Genomic DNA, 12,967 nt, shown 5'->3' with positions numbered 1-12,967 from the left:
AGAAAAAAAAACTCGAAATAAAATGTCGACAATAAACTCACTATACTTTGAGAATAAAGTCGTTGTGTTGCGAGAAAAAACTCGAAAAAACGATTAGATTCCCAAAACGATTCTTAACATACATGTTTGGTAATTAATTATCCTGCTGTGCAAATACATTACACTTTAGATTTTAACCAAAATTAGAGTTATATGCTTTTTGTTTATAGTTAGAAGAATATCTGTTTGAGAGTATTGCCATATTGAAAAAGGATTATGAAGATTTGTTTCAATACTTTTATTTTATTAACAAAGTTATATTCAGGATAAACAAGCTCTGAATGAAACATGGAAAGCAAAAACTTTACAAAAAAACAATCATTAAGAACAAACAGTTCTCAATTCACAACTAAGTGCGACAATTTTTAAGTTTCTTTAGAACCTTTTAACAAAGAAATGTCTTTAAGCAAAAAAAGTTTACTTTGTTTAGAGCCACAAAAAAATCTTTAACAGATTTAATACGAACTTAAATATTCAACATCTAGGCCTATCATAGTTTATCTGTCAAGAAAAGTGTGCAGAAGAACCCAATTGCAGGCAGCGGGGAATGAGGTTAACAAAAAACAAGACTTTATTTACAAGAAACACAAAACAAAAACCCACGATGGGGGAAAACACAATACAACAAGATAATGACAGGACGACTACTAACTAACACTAGACTGAAAATAAACAACACTAGATAAACCAAACTAAACACTTACTAACTGACAGGACACTCCAAATGGACCACGAGCACGGGAGACACAGGAAATAACAGGATACAATAAACAAGGAACGCCACCAAAGACAACATATACAATGCATGAGAACAGGACAAAGAAACAAGAGGGTATTTAAAGGAAAGACAAACAAGGGATAACGAACGAGGACAGGTGTGGAACATAAAACACAAGTGGGAGACAATACAGGAAACGAGAGGGGCGGGGCCACAGACAAGACACTAGAAAACACATGGGAAGTAAAAAACAAACATCTCATGGCTTCTCACATAAAACAAGGGATCCTGCCGTGATTCTGCTACAAGATCAAAAAAGACATCACCAGATGGGCAGAATCACGACATTATCTATTATATTATACTGTTAAGTTTAAGTTTTTGTGTAAGAACAGCAGTTGGTCCACATGTTCAGAAGTAAGTGTGCTTCGCTGTGCTGTAACAATATCTCCTGCAGTGGAGAAGACTCTCTCTGCTGAGACACTGGTTGCAGGAATGCATAAATATCTCTGCCATTTTGGAGAGCAAAGGAAATGACACCTTGTTGACACGCCACCAGTTAAGGGGGTCCTCTGATAGAGGGAGTGGTGGGGTACTACAATATCTGGTCATTTCCTCTTCAACTAAGGCACAGGCTGACTGATGATGATGATGTGGTGTAACTGAAGCATCAGAGAAGGTCTGTCCCAGCAGATTGTGAAGCAGAGATGAAGCTCGTCCTTTTGAAGTAGTAGGACAGTCATCCAGCAACTCTGTGACTTCAGGATGTGGGCTCACTAAGCTGTTGGCTTCTTTCACAAAGCTGTCTTCTAGATTTTCATGCTCTTTTGCCCCATCTTCCTGCTTTTCAACAACCAAAAGAAAAGGAAATAAACACAATGTAGATCAAACATAAATGTTCAGGTAAATCATTGAGATAATGTAATCCACAGTATACATTTAAAGATTTAGAGAAATTAGAGAGATTCATTTAATAAATTTAAGACATGAAATCAAAATACAAATAAGCCTTAATAATGCTAAAACAGTAATATTGCACTCTGTAATGTCACATGCTAAAACTTTTTGTCATTAATGATCACAGATATTGTGTAAAAAGGATTACCTCTTGTAATGATGAAGCTTCAGTAATCACTGTTTTGTAAGCTTCCTCTCTTTTTTCTTTGGATAGAAAAGGCAGTGCCTTAAAGCGCGGGTCAAGAGAAGCACATTTGTTAAGAAGGCTGGTCTCCTGCTCAGTGGTGTACCTTTTGCTGAGGTCCTCACATATGACCCTCTTTATCTCCCTGATCATCACTGATGTCTCCTCAGTGTTTTCTTTCATGTCCTGGATCAGTTTAGCATGCAATGGAGCAATTAAACACACTGTGGGGCTGCTCTCCTCTGACATTAGAAGGGTGGCATCTTTCATAGGCTTAAGGGCGTTTATGACATCCTCAGCGCATGAAATATCGGAATCTGTGAGAGTGAAGATTTCAGCCGCGCCTTTTCTCACCTCCTGTGATAGTAACGCAGCACAGACAGCCGGCTGTTGTTCAAGAAATCTTTCAAGCATCTTGTATGCGCTGTTCCATCTAGTGATGACATCTGATTTCAGTTTGTGACACGGAAGATTAAGTTGTTTTTACTTCTCCTTCAACTGATGGATTGCAATTGCGCTGCGGTGGAAAAAAGTCACGATCCGCCTCACCCTCCCTAACAACTTTGACACTGACGACAACTTTAGCGCTCGCTGAGAAGCCAAATTCAGTGTGTGCGCATAACATCTCACGTGTGAAAACTTGCCGAGCTGTGCTGCAACAGCCATGTTAGAGGCATTGTCACTCACCAAAACTAAGTCTTTGTTCAGAATTTTCCATTCGTTTGAAACATTGTGCAGTAGTTCAGCAATATTCGCCCCTGTGTGACTTTCGCTCATAGCACGCGTTTGCAGAACACAAGCCGCAAGCTTCCACTCATCTGTAATGTAGTGTGCCCTAATAGTGACATATGATTCTGTAGTAATTGATGTCCATGCATCGCATGCTATTGCCACTTGCCACTCTGTCCATATTGCTTAGTGATTCTAAGATGTGACCTTTACACTCACTGTAGAGTCTCACTGAAATAACGACGTGAGGGCAAACTGTATCGTGGCTCAAGTACCTGTAACATCGTGCAAAATCCTTGGTTGTCCACAACGGAGTAAGGGCGCAAATCTTTGGCGATAAACTGACCGGGTAATTCGCTTCGCCTTTTCAGAATTCGGTGGAAGCTTTGCTACGTGCTCGATGGTCCTTTGACTGTAACCGGGAGTGTGCGTGATTGGAACAGAATGCTGTTTCTCCAGCTCTGAGTGGAACCGCGTAATATGTTTCTTCATATTAGTCGTGTTCCCGAAATATTTGAATTTGGTGCCACAGACTTTGCGCACAGTATGGCTTTTATCAACGACACCTTTTTCGTTGTCTTCACAAAATCCAAAATGTTGCCACACAGTCGATTTCAAATTTGATGGAGCAGGTCGTAGTTTCTCCATTTTGTCTAAAACGAAGCCGTTCGTCTATCAACGGGTTATTCTGTTTGGCCTGCGCCCACGCGCCACACAGTGGTGCAGTGCCAGTTTGAATTGAACACAGAATCGATTCTGAATTTTTGAGAATCGATTCTGAATTTTTGAGAATCGATTCTGAATCGTTAGATAATGAATCTATGCATCAACTTTTTCTCCCACCCCTAATATTTATAAGCAATTGGTTAGTTTACATATTTGCAAGACGTTCGTTTCTTTGTTTGACAAATATGCATTAATGAAAACAGACAAAACGCATGATTTAATGTTTTATTTCTGCGATGTTCGCTTGGGGGTGGAAGACGCGCACTGGGTCACACAGCTCGAGGATGTCATGGCTCTGCTTCATTTAGTCATGTTTTTCTTGGTCCTGTAGCAGAGTCATGGCAAAGCCTTTGGTTATGTGTGGAGAGAAACATATTATTGTCCTTTTGACAATAATATACGTTCTCTCCAGTGTCTAGTCATTTGCCCCGCTCCTCTCGTTTCCTTGTTATCTTTCCCTGAGTGTTTGATTACCCACACCTGCCCCGTGTCGTTATCCCTCGTTTGTCTTCCCTATAAATGCCCTCATGTTTCTTTGTCCTGTGCTCGTGTATTGCATGTGTGTGTGCTGTATGCCTTGTGCTGTCCAGTTCGTGGTCAATGCTCATGTTCCTGTTCGTGTTCCTGTATTTGTTCTTTCAGTAAGTCTAGTTAGTGTTAGTTTGTTGTATTTGGTCTAGTGTTGTGCTTAGTCTTTGTTAGTTTAGTTTAGTCAGTTTATGTTCCTGTTTACCTGTTATGTCATTTCCCCTGTTATCGTGTCTTGTTTTCCCCACCGTGGGTTTTTGTTTTACGTTTTTGTGAATAAAGTCATTTGTTAACCCCTTCACTCCCGCCTGCCTGCAATTGGGTTCTTCTCCACGCAATTCCGTGACAGAATACACGAGCCAGAATTGAACCCAGCAGGCATTATGGAGGCAAGGCGATCCAGGCAGGCTCATCTCCTCTGCGGTCTGCAACAGGGCTACTCCGACGTCTCGGAGTTTGCCGACCGATTCTTCGAGACCGCAGGGGAGATGGTCCATGATGAGATGGAGCAGATGGCAATGTTCAACGGCGGTCTGAACAAACCGCTGTCACGGGCAGAGATGAGGATGCTGAGACCGCTGGGCTTCACGGACATGATCAGGTACGCCATGAATCGGCCGGAGCCCAGGGTCTCAGTCCAGACCAGTCTTTCTTCCCCACTGCCCGTGATCCCGGAGGGTCGCACTATACAGATCGGGGTTATCAGCACGACCGCTCCATCCATCTCTCCCCTGGCAGCTCCTCCTCCGCCCATCAGCATCCGGGGCCGGCGCAGACGAAGGGAGTCATGGGACTCCCAGTCCGACTCCTCCGGTACGGAGCTAACCGGGCTCCCCATCGCTTCTCAGCAACCGGCCACATGTCCTGTGGGCCGGTCAAGGAAGAAGAAGCTGAGGAGGGGGAGGTCCAGTCCGGTGCAGCCGGCGTCCAGTCCGGTGCAGTCTGCGTGCCGGCCGGTGATTCTGCCGGCGTCCAGTCCGGTGCAGCCGTCGTCCCAGCCGGTGGTGCAGCCGGCGTCCCAGCCGGTCATCCAGCCGGCGATCCAGCTGGCGTCCCAGCCGGTGATCCAGCCGGCGTCCCAGCTGGCGATCCAGCCGGCGTCCAGCCCTGTCCAGCCGGCCTTCCAGCCGGCGTCAAGCCCTGTCCAGCCGGCCTTCCAGCCGGCGTCAAGCCCTGTCCAGCCGGCCTTCCAGCCGGCGTCAAGCCCTGTCCAGCCGGCCTTCCAGCCGGCACCCAGCCCTTTCCAGCCGGCCTTCCAGCCGGTCCCTGGGAGACTCCCAGGGTCAAAGACTGTTCCCCCCAGGACTTATCCTAAGTCCCCCAGGACTCCGTGCCCTCGAGCGCAGCCGGGGACTGGGACTATTCCCCCGAACCTTTTTGGACTGCCCCCTATGGGCTCTTGTTTGGCCCCACCCCCCCTCCCATGTTTGTTATTTTTACTGTCCCACCCAAGTCCTGTTATTATGTTGTCATGTCTGCCCTTGATTTTGTTTTCTCTGTTTTGCCTTGTCCTGTCTGTCACCCAGTCGGTTTTGTCTCGTCCGTCTACCCCTTGGTGATCACCTGGAGGTGCTCATTAAAGGGGGGGCTTCTGTCATGGCTCTGCTTCATTTAGTCATCTTTTTCTTGGTCCTGTAGCAGAGTCATGGCAAAGCCTTTGGTTATGTGTGGAGAGAAACATAGTATTGTCCTTTTGACAATAATATACGTTCTCTCCAGTGTCTTGTCATTGGCCCCGCTTCTCTCGTTTCCTTGTTATCTTTCCCTGAGTGTTTGATTACCCACACCTGCCCCGTGTCGTTATCCCTCGTTTGTCTTCCCTATAAATGCCCTCATGTTTCTTTGTCCTGTGCTCGTGTATTGCATGTGTGTGTGCTGTATGCCTTGTGCTGTCCAGTTCGTGGTCAATGCTCGTGTTCCTGTATTTGTTCTTTCAGTAAGTCTAGTTAGTGTTAGTTTATTGTATTTGGTCTAGTGTTGTGCTTAGTCTTTGTTAGTTTAGTTTAGTCAGTTTATGTTCCTGTTTACCTGTTATATCATTTCCCCTGTTATCGTGTCTTGTTTTCCCCACCGTGGGTTTTTGTTTTACGTTTTTGTGAATAAAGTCATTTGTTAACCCCTTCACTCCCACCTGCCTGCAATTGGGTTCTTCTCCACGCAATTCCGTGACAGAGGATGCCTGGCTTTGTGTGGCAGGCTCCGGTTTGTGGGGGAACCCGGGGCAGAAGACTCTGACAGGTCTGAAAGAGAGAGCAATAAATGAAGCAAACATAAAACTGTGTGTGCTTGATTTAAATAGCCTGAAATGCAAGATTAGCAGCATTAGATCCTGTTTAGAAACATGCATCCGTCTCGGTCCGTGTAACGCTTTGCAGTTCTTTTTTCAATTTTCACCATCAAAATTAATCAAATGAAAATTGGTTTCAAACTTTCATTTTCAATTTTCATGAGTACTTCACAAATGGATAATTGTCTCTCAGTTTCATTTGTAATTATACGTGTTTGGGTAATTGCTGCAGAATTTTTAATTTTTGAACAAACACTGTCACGAACTGGCGTGTCACGAAAAGAGCCATGACAGAAGCCCCCCCTTTAATAAGCACCTCCAGGTGCTCACCAAGGGGTAGACTGACAATACAAGACCGACTGGGTGACCGACAGGACTAGGCAAAACAATGAAAACAAAATCAAAGGCAAGCAAGACAAAATAACCACAGGATTGGGGTGGGACAACAAAAACAACAAACATGGGAGGGGGGTGGGCGAACAAAAGAGTTCATGGGGGGAACAGTCTTAATCCCCGGCTGCGCTCGAGGGCGCGGAGTCCTGGGTTATTCTGTGGGGGAAGTCCTGGCTGGGACCCGGCTAGAAGGCCGGCTGGACAGGGCTTGACGCTGGCTGGACGGGGCTTGATGCCGGCTGGACGGGGCTTGATGCCGGCTGGAAGGCCGGCTGGACGGGGCTTGATGCCGGCTGGAAGGCCGGCTGGACGGGGCTTGACGGCGGCTGGAATGCCGGCTGGACGGGGCTTGACGCCGGCTGGAAGGCCGGCTGGACAGGGCTTGACGCCCGCCGGAAGGCCGGCTGGGACGCTGGCTGGATCACCGGACTGGACGCCGGACTGGACACCGGACTGGACGCCGGTTGGATCACCGGACTGGACGCCGGCTGGATCACTGGCTGGGACGCCGGCTGCACCGGACTGGACACAGGACTGGACACCAGACTGGACGCCGGCTGCACCGGCAGGGTTGGAGTCCACGCTGCCCGCCGCTGCCTCTTCTTCTTCCGCCGAGCCACCCGGCTGGTGGTCGGGTGATGGAAGGAGGTATAAGGCACGGCTGGCTCCGGCTGGGACTCCTCGGAGGTGGATCCCCAGGACGCTCGCCTCCCCCGCTTGCCAACGAGGCTGGTGGACGGTGGAGATGGATTGGCGGAGCTGGAGGTGGGTGGAACGACAGAGCTTGAGGATGGAGGAGCTGAGTCCCCCAATTCACGGTGGCCAGGATGAGGTTTTCCGGGACGGTAGCCAGCGGAGAGGATACCCAGGATGGCGTAGTGGGCCATGGTTCGTCCCGGTTGACCACGTACCTGAGCATGTCACCAAAGTACAGGGGACTCAGCATCCTCATCTCGCTGGGCTTGAGGGGTTCGGTGAGACAGCCGTTAAAAATTACGGTAAGTTCCTTCTAACCGAACCCCGTCTCTGCCACCGCATCCAGGAAAGTACGGGCAAACTCCCGTACCCCCCGATCCCCCTGGCGAAGCCCGAACAATAACCAGGTCTGGCGGGCTCGCAGGGAACTGTCCATACCTGCTGGGTTCGTATCGGGCTCGTGTATTCTGTCACGAACTGCCGTGGAGAAGAACCCAATTGCAGGCAGGCGTGAAGGGGTTAACAAAACACTTTATTTACACAAAAACAGAAACCAAAACACCCACAATGGGGAAAAAACNGAAACTGAGGCTAATACAAAAAACAAAAACTTCCCACGAGGTGGCAAAACAAAACAAGTCTGGTCGTGTTATGAAAGGCCTACGGTTTATGTAATCATATTTATCTCCCTTATGTATTACACATGTATTAAGTATAGTTTTACTAACACTACAATCTGGTCTGTAATCATTAATCTATTCGACATCGGTTGCCGTTTTGGTTTTAGTCAGTAGATGGCAATGCTGCGGATCTGTATGTCATTGGGAACGGCTGGGCAGCAAGTGCAGTGAGTGAACTCACAAAATGTATAAGGGGCTGTGTCCACCGAGGCGCATTTACGCGGCTGAAAATGACAGCTCGGCTGTAAACGCCCGCTGCAGGCGCAGCGTTCTGCCCAAAGTTGAGCATTTTTCAACTCTGGTCACCCAGTCGAACGCCGGCGCTGATCGTGGGAAAAACGCATAGCAACCAGGTAGCCAAAACAGTTCGGCCCAAAAATGGCCCAAATCCGGCAGGCCAGAAAAAATAAATCGGCCCAGTTGCGGTTGCCAGACTCATGCCAAATCTGGAATGAGTGACGCCCCAGAATCGGCCCAAGTACACTGGCCCGAGTCCGGTTGCTTAAAGTGAGCCAACACTGCCAGCATAGGGCCACAATCACGCCCACTAAAAACTGTACACTCAGCCACCACTGGCCCGAGTCCGGGTGCTTAAAGTGAGCCGACACTGCCAGCATAGGGCCACAATCACGGCAACTAAAAACTGTACACTCAGCCACCACTGGCCCGAGTCCGGGTGCTTAAAGTGAGCCTACACTGCCAGCATAGGGCCACAATCACGCCAACTAAAAACTGTACACTCAGCCACCACTGGCCCGAGTCCGGGTGCTTAAAGTGAGCTGACACTGCCAGCATAGGGCCACAATCATGCCATCTAAAAACTGTACACTCAGCCAGGAAATGTACATGCGTTTAATAAGAACAACAAAACTAAATTAAGTATATCATTTATTCTTAATCATGCACTTCATAAAATCTACTAAATAAATGTGTATTAGATATTCAGTTTTATGTAAAAATTAAGCCATTTTTAAAATGTTTTTCAACAAAACATCATTTTATTGGGATGTGATTTACTTTTCCCATCTTAAAACACTTTACACTGAAAATAGACTATGCACAGAACAACTTCTTTTAGAGGTTTCAAGTTTCATACTTTACTGTAGGTGTTGCCATGTGCTTCTATGTAAAAATGCTCCAAAGAAATATGAGAAATATATGTTTAGATATTTATTTGAATTGTAACATTACAATAAACAAATGGAAGTGATCGATAAAACATCTGGAATCTCCTCAAGTAAGTGTACCTTAAAAGGACAGACTCACAGAAAGAGATAAGAGAGGGAACAGAAAATGACTCATGGTTAATACATCAGACAGACTGAAGGCATGAATGGTAACTCATGTAAATGCTAACAACATCTGAAATACCTTATAAAGATTTTGCTTGTTTCGGGCCCTCTCTTGTCAGATGCAAGTGGAAGCCATCTTTTTATATTACTTTTCAAGTCCTGATCACCAGCTTGCCACTGAAATAAAAGAATTTCTGTCAGCAGCTGTTCAAGGAAAACATAACTATAATATTAACACTTATTTCTTTAATAATTATTTAAGACATCATCATCAACCATAGTATTCTTATGCATTACAAGGATTACACAGAGAAACACACATCAGGTTTGGGATATAATTATATTTATATGTATTCACTTTATCAGAACGCACACAAACTATCAGACAGTTTGTCTCAAGCTCCATGACCAAAAGTGCCAGTAGTCAAAATAATCACATTTACTCTGAATAAAATGCATTTCATAACAGCTAAATTTAACCTATTTTTAAGTTCACATAGTTTTTATTAATTTTTAATCTTCTAATTTTGTACATATAAATGCATCATTTCTGACCAACAGAAGTTTTTTCCAAATGTATTTTATTGCAGCACTTTATACACTGCCCGTCCCCAAAAAAGTCACGCACTAATATTTCGTTGGACCGCCTTGAGCTTTGATTACGACACACATTCACTGTGGCATCGCTTCGAGAAGCTTCTGCAATGTCCATAAGTTTTCTCCAAGATCTTGTATTGATAATGGGAGAGTCGGACCGCTGCGCAAAGTTTTCTCAGCACACTCCCAAATAGGCTTGTGCCGGTATCAAATTTCCATGCTGCGATTAATTGATTAAGGTTTCATCGGCGGTAACGGTATTATCGCAGTATTCAATTCTATGAGAAATGCAGGTTGAAAATATAAACCAACTTCAGTGTTTTCCTCTTGATAACAACTTTATTTTAAATAATAAAGAGAACCTCAAACATTTAAATATAAATAAAAAACACACAGTAATGATGTATAAAGTGAGTTTATTCAAACAGAATAAATGCAAACTGCAAAAGAACAACTTTTGTTAACTGCTTTTAAATATACTTATGTCTGTACAACGCTAGTACTACAATTCATTTATTATTATTATTATTGTTTGAATAAGCCAAGCCAGTGTGTTAACTATTATAGCAAGCTAAACATTTATAAACAGAAATTCACTCGCACTTTTTGACAGTGTATGGACTTTATTGCGTTCCATCAACGTATAATTAAAATAATTATTCTGCCACACTGTCAAATTTCATTACTCGGCTTACTTTTAACCCCAAAATATTTCCAAACCTCAAGACTTCACCCTTTTAGAAGGGGGATAAATCGTCGGCAGCGTTCCTCCTCCGCCATGCTTCCTCTTCCGTGTGGTACTGTTTACATCAGAGTGCGCACGCGTCTTTTGCTCAGCAGCGCGCGCACACACACGTAGGCATCTCCACATGGGGAACGGGATCGTTTAGATCAGAGTGGCATTCCTACGCAGCATACACGCAGTGTACTTTTATCCGGTTGATGAAAAAAACAAATACACGTTCTAAAAAATCTATATATTTTCGCGGTATTTGAAAGTGCCCGCGATAACAACATTGTGCTAATCCATTACCCAATACGCAATATAATATCGACAATGTCTACCAAAGATTCTCAATGGGGTTAAGGTCTGGACTCTGTTGTGGACAATCCATGTGTGAAGATGATGTCTCATGCTCCCTGAATCATTCTTTCACAATTTGAGTCCGATGAATCCGGCATTGTCATCTTGGAATATGTCCGTGCCATCGGGAAGAAAAAATCATTAATGGAATAACCTGGTCATTCAGTATATTCAGGCAGTCAGTGTTGAAGATTTTATTGACCAAAGTATAACGGAATCATGTACCCATTGTTTTACTATTAGAAGTTTATCTCTACATGGTGAGGTCTGGACTTTGTTAGTTCATCTCTAGTGTAAGTACCAGAGTCCTTGTTATCATTGCCACCTCACCAGCAAGGACTGCTGAGGTCAGATATCTGTTTCAAGTGATAATGTAACCACCGATAACTTAGGTTGACCTGTGTGTGTGAGGACCACTATAAAGGTCAGTCCCCCAACCAGAGTTGTTCAGTTGTTCTGCAGGCAACTCGGCTTTGTATCTTTGATATTAAAGTCTTCCTTTGGCAATGGAACTCACAGCTTTAAGAGTGATTCTTCACAGCAAAAATAATCACAACATCAGCTGACCTCATTCTTTGGGCACATAACGTTGCTGAACCTATACCTCCAATCCAATGGGAGGCTCTTACCCTATTTGCTTAGTTAAATACAAGTGGTGACTTTTTTTTGGAAGGGCAGTGTATCTCAAGGAGCACTATGTAGTGTTTCTGTATTAATATTTAATTTAATCTGTATTTAAATTGTATCTATTCTTTTAATTTCAGTTGACCTGTGATGCGCAACGATATTATGTCATTGAAAAGTAAGGCGGCATCTGTTGATTAAAATAAGTGTTATTTTGTTTTTATTAGTTATTAATTATTAATTTAAAAACAAATTTATAAAATTTAATCTTTAATTTTAATAGTAGAAGTTTCTTTGAATGCAGCTTTGCTCTTTGCTGTGAGGCAAGTGATTAATCACATTTGTGCATTTTAATTCAAACAAATTCCTGCAAAGTACGGTATGTTGCCATGCTCTCATTTTAAATACGTAGAAACAACGTGCAAGCCTATAGCCTGATATTTTTCTGGATGTCTGGACTAGCAGAGGTTTAGAAAAATATAAACAGATGTTTAAATATATTGAATTTAGTTTACATTATTCTTAAGACAATATGCCTCTGCCAATATGATTTCAAAATCCTTAAAGCAACCATATAACGTTATTTGCACTTTTACTTACATGGCACAGATGAATTCTTCCCAGATGGTCAACAAAACGATGATCTTGAGAAATCTAAATGGACAAAAACAATCACAAAAAATAATAAAATTTAGGCCGATATGTTATAGCCGATAAATTATTAATCATTTCCTCTAGTAGAACCACTTCAGCTGCACGCTGCTCACAGTTAAAATACAGTACAGTACTGTCTTTATGTCGTGATCATTCACTTACTGCTATTTATCAAAACATTGTTGATGTAGGTACAGTATGTAGATATTTATGAATGTGTAAATTATAGGAACAAAAGCATATTGTTTGAAGCCGACTGCTGTCTGAATGCTTTCTGTCACGGTCCCACCGTCTTGTTTATGAAATTCTAGTCGTGTGGCGGGATCGGGGCAGAGCCCTTAGGTTTTATGTGAGAAAACCATGAGTTGTTTGTTTTTACTTCTCATGGGTTTTCTCATGTCTCGTCATTGGCCACGCCTCTCTCGTTTCCTGTATTGTCTCCCTGCCGTGTCTTATGTTTCACACCTGCCCTAGCTCGTTATCCTTCGTTTGTCTTCCCTTTATAATACCCTCATGTTTCATTGTCTTGTTGCTCGGTCATTGTATTCGGTGCGTCTTGTTGCTTGTCCAGTGTGTTCCAGTATTGCGTGTTCCTGTCGTGCTGTTTCAAGTCTTAGTAAGTGTTTTAGTTTAGTTTATGTCAAGTGTTGTTTTAGTTCAGTTTAGTGCAAGTTAGTCTTCGTCCCGTTTATCCTGTTTTCCTGTTATCAGTTTTCCCCCATCATGGGTTTTGTTTTGTGTTTTATGTAATAAAGTCTTGTTTTTGTTAACCCCTTCAC

General features: G+C 43.8%; 1 long non-coding RNA gene across 1 annotated transcript; it reads right to left on the bottom strand.

The window, feature by feature from the left end:
• Positions 1-5,332: 5,332 nt before the first annotated feature.
• Positions 5,333-12,194, bottom strand: LOC130553790 (uncharacterized). Its single transcript, XR_008962906.1, has 3 exons — positions 12,135-12,194; positions 9,309-9,406; positions 5,333-6,121 (listed from the first exon to the last, which is right to left on the bottom strand). It is a non-coding gene; the product is annotated as an uncharacterized LOC130553790 (long non-coding RNA).
• Positions 12,195-12,967: the final 773 nt, after the last annotated feature.

This window comes from Triplophysa rosa, linkage group LG5 (assembly GCF_024868665.1).
Source record: "Triplophysa rosa linkage group LG5, Trosa_1v2, whole genome shotgun sequence".
Classification (NCBI taxonomy): domain Eukaryota; kingdom Metazoa; phylum Chordata; class Actinopteri; order Cypriniformes; family Nemacheilidae; genus Triplophysa; species Triplophysa rosa.
This window is presented reverse-complemented; position numbering and strand designations above follow the sequence as displayed.